The sequence below is a fragment of the Somniosus microcephalus genome, unplaced genomic scaffold (assembly GCF_052327205.1).
Source record: "Somniosus microcephalus isolate GS21.2 unplaced genomic scaffold, FLI_Smic_1.0 unresolved_chr1, whole genome shotgun sequence".
Lineage (NCBI taxonomy): Eukaryota > Metazoa > Chordata > Chondrichthyes > Squaliformes > Somniosidae > Somniosus > Somniosus microcephalus.
Genome location: NW_028225179.1, coordinates 61,476,946 through 61,494,216, shown reverse-complemented (window position 1 = coordinate 61,494,216; position 17,271 = coordinate 61,476,946). Strand labels below are relative to the sequence as shown.

General features: G+C 46.2%; 1 non-coding gene and 1 pseudogene across 1 annotated transcript; both read right to left on the bottom strand.

Annotated features, from left to right (window-relative positions):
- Window positions 1-7,074: 7,074 nt before the first annotated feature.
- On the bottom strand, window positions 7,075-7,163 carry trnap-cgg (transfer RNA proline (anticodon CGG)). The gene is given in 2 exon segments: window positions 7,075-7,110; window positions 7,128-7,163. It is a non-coding gene; the product is annotated as a tRNA-Pro (tRNA).
- A 7,558-nt stretch (window positions 7,164-14,721) lies between these two features.
- LOC147095410 (uncharacterized) lies at window positions 14,722-15,770 on the bottom strand (annotated as a pseudogene).
- Window positions 15,771-17,271: the final 1,501 nt, after the last annotated feature.

Sequence of the window (17,271 nt, the reverse complement as noted above, 5' to 3'; positions counted from 1 at the left end):
TCCAAACAGAAACAATGTGCACGAAAGTCCTCTTCAACACAGGTCCTGCCCGTTGCACCCGGAACAACAACGTTGAAAATGTACAGTCAGCTTCTGTGAACAAAAGGAATTTAGATATTTCCGTTACATGAGGTCAGTGATTGTGTTAGAATTGGTCAGGTGTAAAACAGGTCCGCTCCAGGTTGGAACCCAGTGTGCAAACCAACCGCGACAGACTGGAAACTACAATTTTCTGATAACATTATAATACACATCAAAGTTAAACACCGTATCCATTACGTGATGCGGTTATTATTATCTGATTTCTAATTGTTCTTGAAATACCACTGAATTAACTGACTGGCAGAATCGCGTTAACTCCACGTGATCGGCTCGGCTCATCCTTGGGCCGAGTGGCGAGTTTTGCAAACAGAGTTTGCAACTGAATCATTAATGTTTTTGAAGGATGGGATACTGCCCCCTACACTTCCTGTCATACAAGTGGCTCCAGCCCATCCTACTTTCATGATGCTTAATCCCCTCTGAGCTGGACTGACGAACCATTTTCAGGAAGGAGGCTCATCGTCTGCTCAGCAGAAAAGTCAATCTGCTGGACGTCCAGCTCTGCCAGACTGCATGTTCTTTCAGACAGCTTTCCAACTGGACACAGGCATCCAACTGCCGTGCGAGCATTGCTGACTAGTTCAAGTCAACAATATTAGATTCTAATTACAAAACTAGTTTTGAATCTACGACTTATAAGATATTGCAGAATTAATAGCTCAACATTGTCGTCTGTCTCAGCATCCTGATATAATACACTCTAGAATAGTCAACTGTACTGAAAATGTTGCATTATTTCACTGTGACAGCGAAGAAGCATTTGAGTGAAGACATTGGCCACGAAGTTTTACCAGTTCTTGTCCTATATGCGTGGCTGGGGAGATGGCGCAGGAGGGAGGTCTTTTGATTCCTGAGGCATTGGGACCATTTCTGGGTAAGGTTGGACCTGTACAATCTGAACGGGTTACACCTCGAGAGCCAGATCCAATATTCACGTGGGGAGGTTTGCTAGTGCTGTTGGGGAGTGTTTAGTCTAGCTTGGCAAGGGGATGGGCACCAGAATATAGGAGTACAAAAGAGGAATAAGGTGAATAAAAGATTGAGTGCGTTGGACAGTACTAGAGAAGAAAGTAGCACTAGAGGAGGAAGTAGTACAATATTAGATAGGAGCAGGCTAATCAAGACTACGAAAAAATGAAAAATTGGTTTAGAATGCAAGTACATAAAAGCACAAAATGTGGTGAATAAGGTTGGTGAATACAAGCACAATTAGCCATGTGGCAATATGATGTTGCGGCAACAACCGAAATGCGGCTTAAAAACGGCAAGGACTTGGTATTTAATATTCAAGGGTACAAGGTGTTCAGAAAGTATATGGAAGGAAAAATGGGAGATGGGGTGACAGTGCTGATTAAGGAAGACATTGCCTTTTTGAAAGGGAAGATGTTCTTGAGGGGACAAGGACAGAATCCATTTGGTTAGAGTTGAGGAGCAAAATAGGTTTGATCACGGTATTGGGGTATTCTACAGGCCCCCAAATAGTGAGAGGGAGGCAGAGGAGCAAATCTGCAGGGAAGTCGCAGAGATATGCCAGAACCAGGGGCCACAGTCTAAGGATAAGGGATAAACCATATAGGACAGAGATGAGGAGGAATTTCTTCACCCAGAGAGTGGTGAACCTGTGGAATTCTCTACCACAGAAGGCAGTAGAGGCCAATTCAATAAATATATTCAAGAAGGATTTGGATAAATGTCTTAAGGCTAAAGGGATCAAGGGATATGGGGAGAAAGCAGGGACAGGGTACTGAATTTGGATGAGCAGCATGATCGCATTTAATGGCGGAGCCGGCTCGAGGGGCCGAATGGCTTACTCCTACTCCTATCTTCTATGTAGCTCTGTTTATGTTTCTATAGTATGGTGATACTGGGGGACTTTAATTACCCAAATATCGATTGGAATAATGCCAGAGTAAAGGGAAAGGAGGAGGAGGAAGTTCTGAAATGTGTTCAGGAGAATTTCCTTGACCAATATGTTCTTGGCCCAAGTAGGAAGGAGGCATTGCTGGATCTCGTGCTGGAGAATGAGGTGTGCCAGGTTGACCAAATGTCTGTGGGAGAACACTTGCGTCTGAGTGATTATCGTATCATAAGATTTAGATTAGCAATGGAGAGGAGCAAGGAACAATCTAGAGTGGAACTTCTAAACTGGAATAGTGCTAACTTAAATGGGAAGCGAAAGGATCCAGCCAGATTAAAATGGAACCAAAGGATGACAGGAAAACTGTAACGGAACAATGGGTGATCTTTAAGGAGGAGATGTTCCAAATACAGGCTAGATACATTCCAACAGGAGGGAAGGGTAAGGGAACCAAAGCAAGGGCTCGTTGGATGACGAGGGGGATAGAGAAGCTGATGAAACAAAAAAAGAGCGTGTATGATGAATGTCAGGTGAATTCTTCAACGGTGAACCAGACCAAATAAATAAGCTGAGAGGGGAAATGAAGATGAAAATAAGATTGGCAAAGAGAAAATATGAGAGTAGAATGGCGGTTAACATAAAAGCAAAACCCAAAATTCTTCTACCGGCATGTAAAGATTAAGCGGGGAGTAAGAGGCAGGGTGGGGCCTATTAAGGACAAAGAAGGTGATATATGCTTAGAGGCGCAGGGCAAGGCTAGAATACTCAATGACTACTTTTTATCTGTGTTTACTAAGGAGGTGGATGCTGACAAAATATCAGTAGAAGTGGATAAGGTAGAATCAATGGAAGGGGTGAACATTGATAATCAGGATGTACTAGATAGGCTGGGTATTCTAAGAGTGGATAAGTCACCTGGTCCAGATGGCCTGCATGCCAGGTTGCTAAGGGAATTGGGAGAGGATATAGCGGAAGTGCTTGCCATAATTTTACAATCTTCCATGGATGCGGAGGAGGTGCCAGAGGATTGGATATTGGCAAATGTGACAGCATTGTTCAAGAAAACGTCTAAGCACAAGCCTAATAACTACAGGCTGGTCAGTTTAAAATCAGTGGTGGATAAAGCTTTAGAAACAATAATCAAGTCTAAAATTAACAGGCAATTGGAGAGGTTTAAGCTAATTAAGGAGATCCAACACGGATTTGTAAAGGGCAGATCGAGTTTGCGTCGTCGAATTGAATTTTTTGATGAAGTAACAGGGAGGATTGGTGAAGGGAATGCAATGGATGTTGTCTACATTGATTTACGGAAGGCAATTGACAAAGTATCACATAGAAGGCTAGTTGATAAAATTGAGGCTCGTGGGACAGGTGGGTCAGTGGCAGCTTGGATAGGAAACTGGCTTAAGAACAGAGAAGATCTGCAGTTCTCTTCCATTTTTCTTCTTTTCCTCCATATAACCTGATTCCCTTCCCAGCAACATCGTGTAGATCTCAGTCTTGGAAGCAACAACTGACCCACAGCATCCAAAGCCTTTTCTGATAGGGAGTTCTGGATTTCTAAAACCCTTTGAGAGAGAAGTTGCTTTCGGATTTAATGTCTAAATGGCCCGGCTCTAATTTTGAGGTTATGACCCTTGTCTTTGATTCCACAACCAGAGGAAATACTTGATCTGCATGTACCCTGTTAATCCATTTCACAAGTTAAACACCACAATCCGATCACCCCTCAATCTTTTAAACTCACGTGAACAAAAGGCAACTTTATACAATTAATCCTCATAATAGAACGCTGTAAGTCTCGGTGTTAATCTGGGAAATCTGCGCTGCACAACTCCAAGGCCAATATATCCTTCCTGCATGCTGTGCCCAGAACAGAACACAATACTCCAGATGTGGGCTACCTAGAACTTTGTAAACTGGAGAATATCATCCTCCTCTTTAGTATTTCAGCCGTCTTGAGGTAAAGGCCAACCTGTTTTGGAAAGTGTGCAGAGGAAAACCACGAGACTAATTCCCAGTATAAAGCAGTTTAGTTGTCAAGATCGGCTGAACGAGTTGCGTGTCGACACTTTACAGAAGCCTAGACTGAGGGTTGATCTGATCGATGTTTACAAGATGATAAAGAGTAGATTTTGTTCCAGTTCACAATTTGTTCCAATTAAATATTTGAGGGAGGACCAGGGGTGACAATTTTAAGCTGTATAAGGCCAGATCTTGATCAGATGTCTGGAGGTGGTTCCATTCCCAGAGGGTTTCCTCCGGGTGCTCCGGTTTCCTCCCACAGTCCAAAGATGTGCGGGTTAGGTTGATTGGCTATGATAAAATTGACCCTTAGTGTTAGGGGGATTAAATACGTGGGTTTACGGGGATAGGGTGGGATATGTCTTGGTGTAGGGGTTACGGGGATCGGGTGGGATATGTGTCGGTGCAGGCTCGATGGGCCGAAATGGCCTCTATCTGCACTGTGGGGTTTCTGTGATTCTGTGATTCTGTGAATAGTGGAACTCTGGAACAATCTGCCGGCTCGGGCAGTGGACACCGATTCGCTGAATTTCTTCCAGCGAGAGCTGGACCTGTTTCTGGCTGGGGCAGATTCACCTCGTACAACAGCTCGGTACTGCGAGGAATACAGGGCCAGGGTGATTTCCTGGGCTAATTCCACTCACCTTGATGTGTCAGAGAGGAATTTCCCCGAACAGAAACCGAGATGGAATGGACACACTCTGTTTGAAAGGCCGGCTGATGGGGTGTTGGTGGCAGATAAATTCTATACTGGCTGAACGGCTATGTTGCCAGCGGCTCGTTGTTTTGGTGGTGTGATTCTCGCTAAAGGGTTTCACTGATTGATATGTGAGAGGTCTCCTGTGCAAATCCTGGACAAGCACAATATGTTCCCATTTGTAGTGAAAAACCATCAGTTTATGGCGCAGCACAACCCATCTCGCCTCGGGCTTGCTGCAACATTTGTGTAATAATAATGATGCACGCCTTTAATCATCATTATTTCGATTCGAGTTCCCAGCAATGTCAAGCTCCATAATCATAATTGATCATAAACTGCCATTTACCTATTCTGGTTTGTCTAATGTTAGACTCAAAATGAAAAAGTCCTCGTTCGCTCTGGGTTTCAATAGCCTCCCACGTCCCTATAATGTCAGATTCTCCCAGTTATTCACACAGAAATTGTTACCCTGCCAATCCAGGTCAGTAAGCACAGGGATGATACTGGACGGGACTTGGTGCGAGTAAGGACACGGGCAGGCAGGATTACCTCAGTTTTCCAAAGCATAGAACGTACGAGGCCGGCCAGGCGTGAATTGGAATAGCCAAGTCTGTTGTGTTCTGTTCTGGGCACCGGATGCAGGAAGGATATATTGCCCTTGGAGTGGTGCAGCACAGATTTACCAGATTAATACCGAGGCTTACAGGGTTAAATTATGAGGGTTAATTTGGCTTCTGTTCTCTTGAATTTAGAAGATGGATGGGTGATCTGATCATGGTGTTTTAAGTGTTAAAAGGTTTAGTAATGTATATAGAGTTAAACAAGTTCCTCTGACTGGGGAATTAAGTACAAGGGGGAACAAACTTAAAACTACAGCCGCTCCATTCAAAAGTCAAATCCGAAAGCATCTTTTCACATAAAGGTTTGTAGGAATCGGGAACTCTCTCCCGATAATTCCATGAATGCTGAGGGTCCATTGTTGCTTCCAAGACTGAGATCGACACGTTGTTATTTGGTAAGGGGATCAAGTGATATGGAGCAACGGCAGAAAAATGTAGGTGAGATGCAGATCAGCCATGATCTAATGTAATGTCGGAGCAGTTAGAAGGTTCAAAGGACTACTCCCGCTCTAAGTTCGTGAATTCAGTTCTCTTCCTTCTCAGATAACTTTACCCTACATTAGCTGTCAGCAGACTGGATCAAGAAATCGTCTTTTCACTCCTTCTATTCTGGAAGGTCGCTTCTCCACCCTTCATTCTCCTCTTCCAGTCCTGGCACAGCTAGAAGCAGAGGAGGTCGAAGTTGTACCTGGTTCAACCGTACACAGCAATACTGCGCAGCAGCCTGCAGAGGGAGCAGGTGGTGCAATACTGCACAGCGGCCAGAGGAGGGTGCAGCAGTATAAGGTGGTGCAAAACTGCACAGCGGCCAGAGGAGGAAGCAGCAGTACCAGGTCGTGCAATACTGCAGAGCGGCCAGAGGAGGCAGCAGCAGTACCAGACACACCTCGATCCTGTAGAACAAACATACACGGGTGAAGGGGTTTTACCCCTTCCCGCTGGGAGTTAAAATCGAAATTTTCAGCCTAGAACGGAAGCATCTGCGACATGGTGTTGCAGAGATCTTCAAGAAACTAACTCGTCTGGAATACTAGATTACATTGTGGGAGTATTAACAAGAGGAAACAGCCTCAAAAGTGAAAGGGAACTCTTTAGGACTGATATCAGGAGAATGATCAACACTTTGAATGGACTCCCGGCAGAGCGATGGTGCTGATTTAGGAAAAAACGATTAAACTATGAGGTGAAGACTACGGATGCTCTGGAGGGCTGTATTAGAATGGGCTGAATGGCCTCCTCACTGGTAAGGATCTTGTGATCATTGCGGAAATGTATGAAAACGGTGTCCTTCCCAGTCTCAATCATTATTTATTTTAATGACAGTCATTAAGTCTATTCTGGCCAATTTTTATACCTCAATTAACATAACAAAAAATACCAGATGATCTGGTCATTATCACATTGCTGTTTGTGGCAGCTTGCTGTGTGCAAAATGGTTACCGTGTATTCTACATCACAACAGTGAGGTACAACAGTACTTCATTGGTTGTAAAGTGCTTTGGCACCTCCGGTGGTGGTTAAAGGCGCACAATAAATGCACGTCTTTCGTTCATTTATCTACTTCAGTGAGATGAAAGTCCAGAACTGGTTGAATATCGCATTCAACTTCCAGAAAAAAATCGCTGATAGAAAGTGTAGGCCGTAGAGATTACCTTTGATCCGGAATATGTGCACTGACCCTCTTCCCAAAGCGCTTCAGATTCACGTGGAAACTTTTCTTTTATCTTTCCAAATGTTTCAAAGGGAATTCAAGGTCAGAAGTCAAGTGAGGGCTCGTCCGGGATTTGAACCCGGGACCTCTCGCATATTTTATACTGATTTACCCGAAGCGAGAATCATACTCCTAGACCAACGAGCCGCTGGTGAAATCAAATGCACTTACAGTGTTTCCCTACTCAAGTCATGTGTTGGCTGTTCTTGATAAGCAGAGCACTTGAGACCGGGACAGCTCTGACATTGCCTTCTCTACCTGTCTTCTGAAGCGCCGCAATGCTCCACTCAGACAGTTAACGAGCTGTTAGGACGGTAATGTATCGAGGCAGCATGTGCCCATCCCGAGAGCAGCAGCAGAGTTTCTGCATTAGTTTGGCGCGAGGCCTCAGATTTGGACAATGGATCAGCAAAGGCAGTGAGAAGACATGGAGGCAGAAAGTGACGCAACAACGGCCCCGGAAGTGACCATTCGGTTATGTGACTGTGGCAAGTTTTGGTTGCGCAGGGGGTTCCGTTCATAGCCCCACCCATCTCCTCCAACGCCCATCGTGATTTCTGCCACATTTGCACATTCAGGACCGGGCCCGGGCAGATTCACCCATGTCTCACCCGGGGGCGCTGAGGCTCCTACCACCCCTGATTATCAATTCACCCATCTGTAAATTGAAACCTAAAAAAACTGCTTTACAAAGCAGAGGTGCGGACGGAGACGCTGAGACCTTCTGACCAAATCTCAGCCACATCAGACAGATTAATCAGTCTATAAAAATCAAAGAGGTTTCCCAGACAGCTTTGATTCAGACCAATAAGCTTACTCAGACCTAGACTGTAACTTCCCTGACATAGGGAGCACCATCACAGGCACATACTTTCCTAGACGGGCCGAGGCAGCTCCTACCCTGACACAGGGAGCACGGCCAAAGGGACACACTTTCCTACACAGACCCCGACAGCTCGTACCCTGAAACAGGGAGCACCACCAAAGGCACGGACTTTCCTAGATGGAACCAGGCAGCTCCTACCCTGACACAGGGAGCACCGCCAAAGGCACAGACCATCCCAGACGGGCCCAGGCAGCTCCTACGCTGACACATGAAACACCACCACAGGCACAGACTTTCCGACACAGACCCAGGTAGCTCCTACCCTGACACAGGGAGCACCATCACAAGCACAGACTTTCCTACATAGACCCAGTCAGCTCCAATCTTGACACAGGGCGCACCAGCACTGGCACAGACGTTCCTACGCAGACCCAAAGAGCTCCTAACCTGACACAGGAGCACCATTACAAGCACAGACATTCATAGTCAGACCCAGTTAGCTCCTACCTTGACAAAGGTAGCACCATCAAAGGCACAGACTTTCCTACACAGACCCAGGGAGCTCCTACCCTGACACAGGGAGCACCATCAAAGGCACAGACTTTCCTACACAGACCCAGATAGCTCCAACCTCGATCCAGTGAGCATTTGTACAGATCCAAGAAATCCTGCAGCGATCCATTCGCTCCTCCATAGACACAGACAATTCCTACAATAACACAGCCAGCACCTACACATGAGCCCTTATACAGCCATGGATATTTCCTACACGGGTACGGACAGTCCCAAGAAAGGCACAGAATGTTCCTACACGGACCCAGACATCCATACACAGACCCAGACTGCTCCTAAACAGATCCAGACATTCCTACTGAGGCCCAGACAGATCCTGCACAGACCCAGACATTCCAACACAGACCCAGACAGCTTCTACACAGACCCAAACATTCATACAAAAATCCAGAGAGCTCCTGCACAGACCCAGACATTCCTACACAGAGCCACACATCTTCTTCATAGAAACCAAAGCAAAATGCTGCTGATGCTGGAAATATGAAATAAAAGCAGTAAATGCTGGATATACTGAACAGGTCTGGCAGCATCTGTGGAGAGAGAAACAGTTAATGTTGCAGGTTCACTGCCTTTCGTCAGCTTCTTCATACACAAACCTAGAAAGAACCCACACTGACTCAGATATAACATACAGAGCCAGACAATTCCTACCCTGACACAGACAGCCCTTACACAGACCCAGATGAACATACAGACCCAGACAGCTCCTACCCTGACACAGACAGCTCGTACACAGACTCAGATATAACACACAGTCCCAGACAGCTCCTACCCTGACACATAAAGCTCTTACAAAGACCCAGATCTAACATACAGAGCCAGACAATTCCTACCCTGACAGAGGCAGCTCTTAAACAGACCCAGATACAACATACAGACCCAGACAGCTCCTACCCTGTCACAGACAGCTCGTACACAGACTCAGATATAACACACAGTCCCAGACAGCTCCTACCCTGATACAGACAGCTGTTACACAGACCCAGATATAACATACAGGCACAGACAGCTCCTACCCTGACACATACAGCTCATCCACAGACACAGGTAGCACCAACACAGACCCAGTAAGACCTTACACAGGCCCAGGAAGCTTCTACAAAGACCTAAACAACTCCTGCACAGACCATGACCTACTACTCAGACAGTTGCTACAAGGACCCAGATATGCCCAACACAGACCCAGAATGCAGGTGAAATCAGAGAATTCAGCTTAGACCAGAGATGAAGCCTGGACGTTTCCTATTCTTTAGGCTCAGTAACTCACCAAATAAGATCAGCGAACACACCACAGGCCGTGGAATGACCCTGGGCCCATCCTGCTCTGTATGGGGCTCTGTACCACATCGGGTGATATCTGCTAACTCAGCACAAACCGGGGATGAATACAGAGAGTTTGCTGATTTGTATGGCTCAGTAGCACACATCATGAGATGATCTAACACACCACAGGCCGGTGATGAAGCCTGGCCCATCCTGCTTTGTGCGGCTCAATATCATGCCTGGTGAGATCAGCTAATGAAGCACGGGCCTGTGTAGGAACCTCGACGCTTCCTACATTCTGTGGAGCCCGGCAGCACACTGGGTGAGATAATCGATCTCAGTGCATGCAGAAATGAAGCCTGGGACTTTCCATCGCGCCTTTGTTGCCTCTTTGTTAGAACTCTCCATTAGTTCCAATACCCTAATATTTTTCTATAGCCATGTAAAGATTTCCCTTCTGGTATTAATCCAATTTCCTTTTGAAAGCTATTATTGAATCTGCTTCCACCATTCATTCAGGCAGTGCATTCCAGATCATAACAACTTGCCGTATGAAACAATGGTCCCTTATGTCGCCTCTGGTTCTATTAGCAGTGAGATTCAATTTGTGGTTTCTCATTACCGGCACTCCTGCCACTGGAAACAGTTTCTCCTTATTTACGATGTCAAAATCGTTCATGATTTTGAACACCTCTGTCAAATCTCCTCTTAGCCGTCTCTGCTCTAAACAACCCCAGCTTCTCCAGTCTCTCCGCAAAACTAAAGTCCCTCATCCCTCGTACCATTCCAGTAAATCTCTTCTGTTCATTTCTTCCCTCTCATAAATGATTACAATGAAATGTTTATGAAGAAAAGTAGGAACAGAATAAAAAGGAAAGCGAAATAAATACTGAGCAAAATGGATGTGAATGTTTGGAAGGTGAAAATAGCAGAAAATCTGAGTTTTATTATTGATCAGTGAGAGGAATCCATCGCTTTCTCGGGCTTGTGTGGGTCGGTTTACTGATAAACCCGGGAATTGAGAGGAAGCTGATTCATGGTTTGCAGAACAAGACGGGCCCCTGGGGTGGAGCCAACAGCTGTCACTCTGCAATAACAGACAGAGATGGTGAGTTTATGCGGGCCCGGCTAGCTCAGTCGGTAGAGCATGCGATAGTTAAATGCAAGACCGTGGGTTCATACCCCACGTTGGGTGGTTGTATTATTTTATTTTTTAGGCTGATTTCACTGGCGGTCCCCAGCTCTGAATTCCTGCAGTGAGTTACATGGAAACATAGAAGATAGGAGCAGGGGTAGGCCATTCGGCCCCTCGAGCCTGCTCCGCCATTCAATGAGATCATGGCTGATCATCCAAATTCAGTACACTGTCCCTGCTTTCTCCCCATTTCCCTTGATCTCTTTTTGAATATATTTAATGAATTGACCTCCACTGTCTTCTGTGGTATAGAATTCCACAGGTTCACCACTCTCTGGGTAAAGAAATTCCTCCTCATTTCTGTCCTAAATGGCCTACCCCTTACCCTTAGACTGTGACCCCTGGTTCTGGACTCCCCGACCATCGGGAACATCCTTCCTGCATCTAGCCTGTCTAGCCCTGTTCGAATTTTATAAGTTTCGATTAGATCCCCTCTCAATCTTCTGAACTCCAGTGAGTACAAGCCCAATTGACCCAATCTCTCCTCGTACATCATTCCTGCCATCCCGGATATTAGCCTGGTGAATCATCGCTGCACTCCTTCCATGGCAAGAACATCCTTCCTCAGATAAGGCGACCAAAACTGCACACAATACTCAAGGTGTGGTCTCACCAAGGCCCTGTACAACTGCAGCAAGACATCCTTGTTCCTGTACTCAAACCCTCTTGCTACGAAGGCCAACATACCATTTGCCTTCTTAACCGCCTGCTGCACCTGCATGCTTAACTTCAGCGACTGGTGCACAAGAACACCCAGGTCTCTTTGCACTTCCCCTTCTACCAATCTATTGCCATTGAAATAATATTCTGCCTTCCTGTTTTTCACATTTATCCACATTATAGTGCATTTCCATGTTTCTGCCCAATCACCCAACCTGTCCAAATCGTTGGGAGTTTCACAACATCCTCCTCACAGCATACCCTCCCACCCAGCTTTATATCGTTCAGGGAATGTTTCACATAAATGAAATTCAGCAGCGGTATCAGAAAATCTCTCCCTGATTCGGGACTTTTATCTCTCCAGCATCTCGCTGCTGAACATTGAACTTCATATAATTTCCACTGCAGCTCGGGGCTAGTGTGCTCTGTAAATGTTACAACAAAACCTTCAGTGTATTTCACTCCGTGTCCAACCCGGTGAGGTCTCCCCTGGTGTGTCAGCTTTCTGTGTTTATAAACACTTCAGCAGATCATTAACATAACCTGAGCTCCGAGATCTGGTCGGGTCCTATTCCCCCGGAGGAATGAGCAGAGTCCACCCGGGATTAGATTTTCTTCCAAAAGAGTGTCACGAAGTTTCTTTAACTTGAGACCAGAATAGCTCAGTTGGGAGAGCGTTCGACTGAAGGTCCTGAGGTTCCTTGTTTCGGCTGTTTTACGTTATTTTGTGTCTTTTTCTTTGGTCCAATTCTCGAACAGAACGATTTACACTGAAGTTATTTACCCGCCACTGAAGTATTGGGTTGGAATAGAGAGAAATCAAGGATGGGAAATATTTATATTTTCTGTATTTAGATTTGTTTCCCTATCTCCTTGTACCCTTTTCTGTGTTTTTGTTTCTCTCTGTGACGGGTGAACATTTGATTTGATGCATTTGTCCTAAACTGATGCTATAGAGCTATAAAGTGATGATATTGGGGAGCTTTAATTACCCAATTATCGATTGGGATAATGCTAGGGTAAAGGGGAAGGAGGGGGTGGAATTTCTGAAATATGTTCAGGAAAATTTCCTTGACCAATATGTTCTTGGCCCAACTAGGAAGGAAGCATTTCTGGATCTGGTGCTGGGGAATGAGATGGAGCAGGTCGACCAAGTGCCTGTGAGCGATCATCGTATCATAAGGTCTAGATTAGCAATGGAGAGGAGAAAGGAACAATCTCGAGTGAATTTTCTAAAGTGGAAAAAGGCTAACTTTAATGGGATGCGAAAGGATCCAGCCAGGATAAAATGGAACCAAACACTGACAGCAAAAACAGTAACGGAACAATGGGTGATCTTTAAGGAGGCGATTTTCCAAGTACAGGCTAGGTACATTCCAACAAGTGGGAGAAGTAAGGGAACCAAAGCAAGGGCCCCTTAGATGACGAGGGAGATAGAGAAGATGATGAAACAAAAAAGAGGGTGTATGATAAATGACAGTTGAATTCTGCAAGGAAGAACCAGACCAAATACAATAAGTTGAGAGGGGAAGTGAAGATGAAAATAAGATTGCCAAACATGGCGGTGAACATTATAGGGAACTCAACAATCTTCTACCGGCATGTACACAGTGCACGGGTTGTAAGAGGTGCGGTGGGGCCTGTTAGGGAAAAAGAAGGTGATATATGCTTAGAAGCGCAGGGCAAGTCTAGAATACTTAGTGAGCACTTTGTATCGATGTTTACTTAGTAGGTGGATGCTGACAAAACATCGGTTGAAGCAGAAAACTTTTTTTCGCAGCGAGTGGTGATGACCTGGAATTCGCTGCCGATGCAAGTGGTGGAGGTGGAGAATCTCAATGTTTTCAAGGGGTGACTGGATAGGCACTTGAGGGAAATAAACTTGAAGGGCTACGGGGATAGAGTGGGGGAATGGGACGGACTGGATTGCTCTACACAGAACTGTCCGCAACTCGATGGGCCGAATGCCCTCCTGCTGTGCCGTTATGGCTCTATGATGCCTTTGGCACATCTTGCGGTGGTCAGACACGCTGTGTTTATCTGTTCCTGCTTGTGACCATTAAAGTGAACAGGCCGTGAGCTAAACGTACATCAGCAAACCGAGGAAAGACAAATAAAAGGAAAGATGTATTGCAAAGGTGCAATGGATGATATTCAAAATAAATTACCCGTGGCATTTTGTGTGGATTTAATTTTGTAAAGTTTGGATTATGCATGTTACGAATATTATAACAAACCGTAGTACAAACAACTTGAATATATGTAGCGCCTTTCACAGAATCATAGAATGGAATGGTTACAGCATGGAAGAAGGCCATTCGGCACATCGAGCCCGTGCCGGCTCTCAGCAAGAGCACTTCAGCTAGTCCCATGCTCCCACCCTTTCCCCGTAGCCCTGCATTTTTTTCCTTCAGTTACTTATCAAACTCCCTTTTTAATGAAAGAAGTCAGACAAAACCAGGTTATAGTCCAACAGTTTCTTTTGAAATCACAAGCTTTCGGAGCGCTGCTCCTTCATCAGGTGAAGTAGAGAGATGCCTATAGACACAGATTATATAGTCAGAGAATAATGCCAGATGATTACAGGTAATCTTTCTAACTGCCATTTATCACACCTCGGCAGAGAGATAATCACAGCAATCAAAGGTGTGAATGGTGTCCAAACAGGTCAGTCAGCAAAACATTACATCAAAGAACAATGAGGTGGGGTCACAAGGGGTTAAATGTTGCAGATGCTGGGGTCTGTATGAAAAGCAAAATAGTCAAAAAACATTTTCTTTGCTGTAAATCACAGCAGGTCCGGCCGCATCTGTGTATTGAGAACAAGCCAATGATGACTCGAGTCTGGATGACCCTATGTCAGGTGGGCTTACATGTAGCGTGACATGAACCCAAGATCTCGTTTGAGGCCGTCCTCATGAGTGCGGAACTTGGCTATCAGTTTCTGCTCTACGATTTTGCGTTGCCGTGTGTCTCGAAGGCCACCTTGGAGAATGCTTACCCGAAGATCGGAGGCTGAATGCCCTTTACTGCTGAAGTGTTCCCCGACTGGGAAGGAACACTCCTGCCTGGCGATTGTTGCATGGTGTCTGTTCATCCATTGTCACAGTGTCTGCATGGCCTCGCCGATGTACCATGCTCCGGGGTATCCTTTCCTGCAACGTATGAGGTAGACAACTTTGGCCAAGTCACATGAGTATGTACCATGTACCTGGTAGGTGGTGTCCTCACGTGTGATGAAGGTATCTGTGTTGATGATCTGGCATGTCTTGCAGAGGATGCAGTGACAGGGTTGTGTGATGTCGTGGTCGCTGTTCTCCTGAAAGCTGGGTAATTTGCTGCGAACGATGGTCTGTTTGAGGTTAGGCGGCTGTTTGAAGGTGAGTAGTAGAGGTGTGGGGATGGCCTTAGCGAGGTGTTCATCGTCATTAATGACATGTTGAAGGCTGTGAAGAATATGGCGTAGTTTCTCCGCTCCGGGGAAGTACTGGACGACGAAGGGTACTCTGTTGGTTGTGTCCCATGTCTGTCTTCTGAGGAGGTCTATGCGACTTTTCGCTGTGGCCCGTCGGAACTGTCGATCGACGAGTCGAGCATCATATCCCGTTCCTCCGAGGGCATCTTTCAGCGTCTGCAGGTGTCCATCACGTTCCTCCTCATCTGAGCAGATCCTGTGTATTCGCAGGGCTTGTCCATAGGGGATGGCTTCTTTAACGTGGTTAGGGTGGAAGCTGGAGAAGTGGAGCTTCCTGAGGTTGTCCGTGGGCTTGCAGTAGAGTGAAGTGCTGAGGTGTCCGTCTTTGATGGAGGTTCGTGTGTCCAAGAGTGAAACCGATTCTGAGGAGTAGTCCATGGTGTGTTTGATGGTGGGATGGAACTTGTTGATGTTATCGTGTAGTCTTTTCAGTGATTCTTCACCGTGGGTCCATAGGAAGAAAATGTCGTCGATGTATCTGGTGTATAGCGTTGGCTGGTGGTCCTGTGCAGCGAAGAAGGCTTGCTCGAACTTGTGCATAAAGATGTTGGTGTACTGGGGTGTGAATTTGGTCCCCATGGCTGTTCCGTGTGTTTGGGTAAAGAACTGGTTGTCGAAAGTGAAGACATTGTGGTCAAGGATGAAGTGGATGAGTTGTAGGATGGCGTCTGGAGATTGGCTTTTGTTGGTGTTTAGTACTGAGGCTGTCGCAGCGAAGCCGTCATCGTGTGGGATACTGGTGTAGAGTGCCAAGACGTCCATCGTGTCGAGGAGTGTTCCTGGTTCAACTGATCTGTGGGTGCTGAGTTTCTGTAAGAAGTCTGTAGTGTTGCGACAGAAGCTGGGGGTTCCCTGTACAATGGGTTTCAGGATGCCCTCGACGTATCCAGAGAGGTTCTCACACAGGGTTCGTTGCCTGATACGAAATGGCGTCTGGGTGTGTTGGCTTTTTGTATCTTTGGGAGGCAGTAGATGTCTCCCATGCGGGGAGTTCGTGGGATGAGAGCGCGTAGGATGCTTTGAAGGTCTGGATCGAAGGTCTTGATCAATCTGTTGAGTTGGCGGGTGTGTTCTTTGCTCGGATCTGCGGGTAACTGTCTGTAGTGTTCCTGGTTGTCCAGTTGTCGGTATGCTCCTTTGCAATAGTCCGTTCTGTTCTGTATGATGATGGCTCCTCCTTTGTCTTCTGGTTTGATGACGATTTTATGGTTGGTCTTGAGAGCATGGATGGTGTTGCGTTGTGCTCGAGTGACATTCTGGACTGTCTTGTGAGTGCGGCTGATGAATCTGGCATTGATCCATCTCCTGACAGCTTGAGAATACATGTCAAGCTTAGGGCAGCGACCCTCTGGAGGGTTCCAATTTGAATCTTTTTTCTTTGGTTGCTGCACTGCGGATCCCTCTGTCTGCTGTTTCGGATCATTGGTTCTCTTTTGGGTTCGCTGCTGACATCTTGGGATTTGTGGAAGAATTCCCGGAGCCTCATTCTCCTGACAAATTACTCTGCGTCTGCCGCAAGACTGATGGGGTCCATTTTGCTGGTGGGGCAGAAATTGAGCCCTCGGCTGAGAACTTCAATTGCGTCTGGTTGAAGGGTGTGTTCAGATAAGTTGACAATGGACTTCCATGTGGCTCCAACCGTGGTACCGTAGGAGGCTTGGTTGCTGCTGGTGGTGATGCCAAGTTTCTCAGGTTCCTGTTCTTGCTATGCATGTAGGCAGCATAGTTCCGTTGCCCCGTCTGTTTGGCGGTGTCTCATAGCTGATCTGCTGTGTCCTGAGCACAGGCTGAGAACATGGACTCTATCTCGGTTTTGAGGTTGCGGCGTCTGCTGTAGAGCTGGTGTACGAGATGGTTGAGGAGTGTGCGAGAGGTACGATGGCAGAGTCTCTCAGCATAGTCTGTGTTGTAGACCGACTTGAGTGGGTTCGTGATCTGTAGTCCTGTCGGGATCTTGTCTGCTTTCTTGCATCTCTGTAGAAACTTGATGTCTGTGTCGATATGCGCAAACTTCTTGGAGATCCTCTCCACATTGAGCCAGCATCTCCACATTGAGCCAGCAGTTTGTGGTGTCGATAGTAGCCATGGTGTGGCGATGCTGGTGTTGGACTGGGGTGGAAAAATATAAGAAGTCACACAACACCAGGTTATAGTCCAACAGTTTTATTTGAAATCACAAGCTGTCGGAGCGCTGCTCCTTCATCAGGTGAAGTGGAGAGATGCCTATAGACACAGCTTATATAGTCAGAGAATAACTGCCATT